Source organism: Myotis yumanensis, unplaced genomic scaffold, assembly GCF_028538775.1.
Source record: "Myotis yumanensis isolate MYYU_CA2020_CCGP unplaced genomic scaffold, mMyoYum1.0.hap1 SCAF_2, whole genome shotgun sequence".
NCBI classification, from domain to species: Eukaryota; Metazoa; Chordata; class Mammalia; order Chiroptera; family Vespertilionidae; genus Myotis; species Myotis yumanensis.
Genome location: NW_027223753.1, coordinates 83,753,352 through 83,759,680, shown reverse-complemented (window position 1 = coordinate 83,759,680; position 6,329 = coordinate 83,753,352). Strand labels below are relative to the sequence as shown.

The 6,329-nt window shown below is 38.7% G+C and overlaps 1 non-coding gene across 1 annotated transcript; it reads right to left on the bottom strand.

Annotated features, from left to right (window-relative positions):
- Positions 1-1,630: 1,630 nt before the first annotated feature.
- LOC139004716 (small nucleolar RNA SNORA51) lies at positions 1,631-1,762 on the bottom strand. The gene has a single exon (XR_011470552.1). It is a non-coding gene; the product is annotated as a small nucleolar RNA SNORA51 (small nucleolar RNA).
- Positions 1,763-6,329: the final 4,567 nt, after the last annotated feature.

The window sequence follows — 6,329 nt, the reverse complement described above, 5'->3', positions numbered from 1 at the left end:
TGTGTGTGTGTGGTGAGACTGACTTAGAAGTATGTTTTTCAAGATATTTATAGTGGTTAAATCTGAATATTAGTATTTTAGATAGTTTTTACTTTATTCTTTATTTTTTTTTAGTTCTCATCAAATTATTAACCATGTTATTAATTTAACTAAAATTTGGGGGGAATTAAAAAGCTAAAATTTGGGAAATGGTAAAAGCATTTGTCCCTTTCATTTCTCTACTCTTGCTTTTATGGCAAATGTGGGTGTTTGGAGGTTTTCCTGATGATTGCTGAAAACCTCAATTTTGATTACCTACTTTGAGAGGTAAGACAGAAGGAGCCACCTGGCCAGGGGTGGCTCAGTGATTGAACCTATGAACCAAGAGGTCATGGTTAAATTCCAGTCAGGGCATGTGGTCAGGGCACATGCCTGGGTTGGGGGCTCAATTCCCAGTAGGGGGCGTGCATCTTGATGTTTCTATCTCTCTTTTCCTCTCCCTTCTCCAATGAAATAAACAAAAACAGATTAAAAAAAAGAAAAAAGACATCAGGAGCCTTTTGATATTGAGTCATTTTGCCTGGGAGGGGGAATATGCTCCAGGGCAAGTTGAATGACGAGAACTAATTAGATTTTTGACATGTTGCTGCTCAATTACATAAATTTGACCAGCTGTGGCAAGGTTGCCCTAGTAGACTGCTGCTTGGGGAATACCCCATGCTCAGTCTTTTTCTAGACCAGTGATGGCGAACCTTTTGAGCTCGGCATGTCAGCATTTTGAAAAACCCTAACTTAACTCTGGTGCAGTGTCACATATAGAAATTTTTTGATATTTGCAACCATAGTAAAACAAAGACTTATATTTTTGATATTATTTTATATATTTAAATGCCATTTAACAAAGAAAAATCAAACAAAAAAATGAGTTCACGTGTCACCTCTGACACGCGTGTCATAGGTTCGCCATCACTGTTCTAGACTGACTCAGCCCCTTGCTATTTAACATGTGGTTTGTGAAGAGCTGCACGTTCTCACGTGGGAGCTTATTAGAAATGTAGGGTCCTGTGTCCGGCCTCAGACTACTGACTTAGATCCTGGGAGGTTCTTAGGTGCATTAAAGCATGGGAATCAATGGCTTGGAGAATGCCATGTATCCTGATTATCTCTGAAACTGCATGAAGGTTAGGGAATCATAGAAGGTTAAATGGAAAAGCTCCATATTCACAGAGGAGAAATGGGGCTGAGAATTACCTGACTTAGAAGAAGAACTAAACCAGACTCCTTGCCACAAACCATACCCTGGACAAATAAAGGCTCCACAACCTACAAAACCACAATTCAGAGATATAAATTGACAGCTCTAGTTAGGAATCTGAAAACAGTAATATTTAGGTGAGAAATTGGTGGTAAGACCACACTACTTGAATGTTCTCTGTAGTCTCTTCAGGGTGCTCATTTCCCAGCTCTTAATATGGTGTCTGGCACATAATAAACCATTCAACAGGCATTGTTTTTAACCCAATAGACAATAAATTAGATGACCAAGAAAAGAAAATTAGGACAGTCAGAGTTTGGCAGGCCAGCTGAAAATCAATGCTAAAGAAGGTAAATCCAGGATTTGGGTAAGATCTTTTTTTTTTTTTTTTTTTTTCAATGTCTCCCCATTCACAATACAGACCAGGCAAAGAGCCTGAGCTGAGGTGTATATGGGGTAAGTTTACTCTGCCTCCTATTTCTGTACAGTCGGTGTAAGAACACAGCCTGTGGTGAGCACCAGGAGGCCCAGGTAAGATCTTTGGATTCCTGTTCTGTGTCCTTTCCTGGTGTTGCTTTTCCACTTGTTTCCCTTTTTATCTGATTTTCTAAGTAATAAAACAGATCCAATGGGAAATTACAATGTTCTCAAAAGCTTCCAAAATGAAAACTAAAAAAATAAAAAGTCCCCATCTTTTCCTGCTTGGTAAAATTATCAGGTTAATGTGTGCTTTCTTAACAAGCTAAGTATGCTTGGGGGTGAAACACCACATTTGCGGGGGAAGGGAACCCACTCACAATGAGCAACAACAAAACTAAAAATCATAGAATACCTGGAAATAGACTTAATAAATTCAGTGTAATTCTAGTTAAAACCCTGGAAAAACAAAATGTCTTTCTTTAGGAGTTGGTACAATGACTCCAAATTTCATCTGGAAGAATAAACAAGAGGATATAGACAGTAAAATTCTGAAAGAGAAGAGTAATGAAGTGAGATTTGCCCCCAAGATAGTTAAGCATATATGAGACAGTATCTTACTAGTGAATTTAATGTGTAGTTTAAATTGCATATTAATGACATTTTTATAACATTGAGTCTTTCTGGCTAAGAAAAGTATGTGTGTCCCTTCATTAATCTATTAGTACATGTCCCTTCATAGAGTTTCATATTTTTTTTTTAAATATATTTTATTGATTTTTTACAGAGAGGAAGGGAGAGGGATAGAAAGTTAGAAACATCGATGAGAGAGAAACATCGTTCAGCTGCCTCCTACACACCTCCTACTGGGGATGTGCCCGCAACCAATGTACATGCCCTTGACCGGAATCGAACCCGGGACCCTTCAGTCCGCAGGCCGATGCTCTATCCACTGAGCCAAACCGGTTTCGGCAAGTTTCATATTTTGTATATATTTATATCTTATTAAATTTATTTCTAGGTACTTTTTGGGAATTGTGTTACTTGTTTTCTTGCTGCCAGTCTTCGTGTTGCTACTACTATGAATGGATCTTTTCCAACATATTTTCCATTCTTTATAAAAAAACAATTCAATGTTAGGAAATTGACCCTGCAGAAATACAGAAGTTAAAGATGCATACACACAATGTTTCATCACAGCATGGCTTCAAATAGTAAAAATAAGGATTTGATAAGTAAATTATATATCTATATAGTGACATTCTATGGAGTCATTTTTAAAAATGGCATGTGGATATAATGAATTGACATATCATAAAGAAAAAGAAAGTTTCAAAAACAGCAAGTAATATATACCATCTCTTTTTTTTAAAAGATATATATATATATATATATATATGCACACACACACACACAAACTCATTTGTATTGAATAAGTAATGAAATAATGTCCGGCACTTTATTATGGTTTGTATTTCACAAACTAGGAAAGTAAGGCCTAAAGAGATTAAGTAATTTTCTTAAGATCACACATTATAGCTGGCTATCAAACTCAGGTATATCTAATTCCATGCTGGTAACCTTTACCTAAGATGTGGTGTGCATGTGCATGTGTGGGTGTACAAAAAATATTTCACAAACTTATAATAATTTTCGCTGAAATGTGAGGTTATAAGAATCCTTATTATCTAATTTATGCATGCCTACAATGTTTGCATTTTTAAATAAAAGTCCATATTATTTTGTAATTAGGAAAAATAAAATATTTTTGTACAATGCTCAGTTTATAGCAAGCATTGTGGTTAAGTTGAGAGAAATAAATAAATAAATAAATAAATAAATAAATAAATAAATGGTGATTTCACGCATTTTCTGACTTTTATCCGAAATACTTCATGTGCTTGATACCCAGAATAATTTAACAGGGTGGAAATTGCTTTGAATCACAGTCAAAGGTCAAAGGTCAATTCTTTCTGTTAGTGTTTGAGGCAAGAATTTTTAAAACTGACCTATAACTAGAATATGGGGAAAAGGCCTTAATATTTTTTAATTTTATTCTTAAACCCCCATTTAATTAATAAGAATCCTATCTAATAAAGAGGGAATATGCAAATTAACCATCACAAAGATGGCAGCACCCATAGTCACAAGATGGCAGTGCCCAGTCCCTTCAGCCCTGCCAGAGTCTCCCAGTCCTTTCAGCCCCACCAAGGGGTGGGGGGTGGCAGACATGTGGTGCAGCCAGACCTGCCCTCAGCGCCCCTATTGCCCAGTCCCTGCCCAAGGTGCAGGCAAGCCTCGGATGTCGGCTGTTCAGCCACCCAGGGCCGCCCGAGGCTTGTGCTGCCAGCAGTGGCAGCAGCAGAGGTGTGATGGGGACATCACCTTCCCCTGATCACCAGGTCACCTCCCACCCCTGAGGGCTCCTGGACTGTGAGAGGAGGCTGACTGGGCTGAGGGACGCCCCCTCCAGTGCATAAATTTTCATGCACTGGGCCTCTAGAAAAAATTATAACATTGAAAATTAGTAGCATGCACCAAAAATAAGCCTTATTATTAAAGACCACTGCTGAAAATAATCAGTGGTTTCACAAGCTTTTTCAGTGCAAGAATTTCAATGTCGTTAATGAGAAAAATGAAACTATAGCACACTAAGTCAATTATGTGATTCGATCAAGTCTCCAGGAAATAAAGCTCATAATGCTTAACCAGGAAGGTATGTGATTTCCAAGGCTACAGCTGCATATGCCATTAATAATCCAATGTTCCTTATTGCTACAAATAAGGAAAATATTATATATGTCTAAGTACTCTTTTACTGCTCCTTTTTCTCACCCTCACAACATTTCTGAGATGAATTTTGAGTTGGTATTTATATATCCATTTTACAAAGAAGAACTGACTCCCAAAGAGATGAACTCTCACCCAAAGTGATTTTAAATGCCACCCAGACATGTTCTATTTGAAGACCAATGATTCTCCATGAAAGGTAGCTCTGATTTTTTTGTCTACAAATCAGAATACTCATCAAATAGATCACTTTTAAAAAGTAAAAGGATTATGTGAATTTTCAACTACTTCTACATGATATAATCATTCAAAGAAGTCATTAAGTGGCATTTAACTGTTTTAAATCTAAAGGTGGATGAACATCTATAGTTCACATGAGTGAGCTTTCTATGTGGGTGGTGATGTCCTAGAGGGGTGGATAAATACATGATACATGAGTATAGTGAAATTCAGTGGTACAATCTTGTTACATGTTCAGTGTTTGTTATAACTTATTTTAGCTTCCTGTATATTTGAAAATTTTCTGCATGTTATAAAAATATAAAAAATGTGAAAAAAGGCAAACATTTTATTTTTTTAAATATATTTTATTGATTTTTTTTTTTTTTTTTTTTTTTTTTTTTTTTTTTTTTTTTTTTTACAGCGGGAAGGGAGAGGGATAGAGAGTTAGAAACATCAATGAGAGAGAAACATCGATCAGCTGCCTCCTGCACTTTCCCTACTGGGGATGTGCCCGCAACCAAGGTACATGCCCTTGACCGGAATTGAACCTGGGACCCTTCAGTCCGCAGGCCGACGCTCTATCCACTGAACTAAACAGGTTATTGCAAAGGCAAAACATTTTAAATGAAGATTTAAGTCAATATATTTTAGAAACCGGAGAATCGAAGATGGTGGCATAGGTAAACACCGGGGACTGCTGCCGCAAGCAACCACTTTAAAAATACAACTAAAAGACGGAACGGACATCAACCAGAACCACAGGAAGGCTGGCTGAGGAGAGACTCTTCAACTAGAAGGAAAAACAACAGCATTACGAGGCTCAGAAGAGGCGCAGTGTGGAAAATTTAAAGGTACGGTGGTGCACGCGCAAAGCAGGCTGGTGGCTGAGGGCGAGGTTGTCGTTTTCAATCAGGAGGGAGTCTCAGACTCTGGGCTACAGATCCGGGCGAGTCTCTAGGGACCCAGACTCAAAGGGAGAAGCGGGACTGTCTGGCTACAGTCCCTCCGAGGTTTGCAGCGGTTGCTGGGACAGAGAGGCGGAGCCCCTGGGGACAGACTGAGAGCAGCCATAGCTGCTTCCTCCACCCGCCCTGTTGAGCCCGCTTCACCCAAGCCCTGCGCAGAGCCATTTGCTGGATAGCCTCAGGCAAAGGCTAGATTAGCACCTCCCCAGAGGACTGAAGTTTTCCCACAGCTGATTCTCACAGCCAGTCGGCCTGGTGGCCAAATCCCTCTAGTGTTAACTACAACAATTAAGGCTTAACTAGAACAAGACTGTGCACAAAGACCACAAGGGGGTGCACCAAGAAAACATAAAAGATGCGGAGACAAAAAAACATGACAGAAATGGAGGATATGGAGCTAAAAAACGCAATTTTGAGGGCTTGCAATAAACTTGAGCAGAGCCTCACGAAAACTAATGAGACCCTCGATGCTATGATAAAGAAATTAGAAAGTAAGCATACACGGACTGAAATAAAGAATATTATACCCAATAGCAGACCAGAGGAGCACAAGAATCAAACCAAAGATTTGAAAGCAAAAAACACCCAACTGGAAAAGCAAAAGGAAAAAAGAATCCGAAAGTGTGAAGATAGTGTAAGGAGCCTCTGGGACAGTTTCAAGCGGACTAATATCAGAATAATAGGAGTGCCAGAAGATGAGA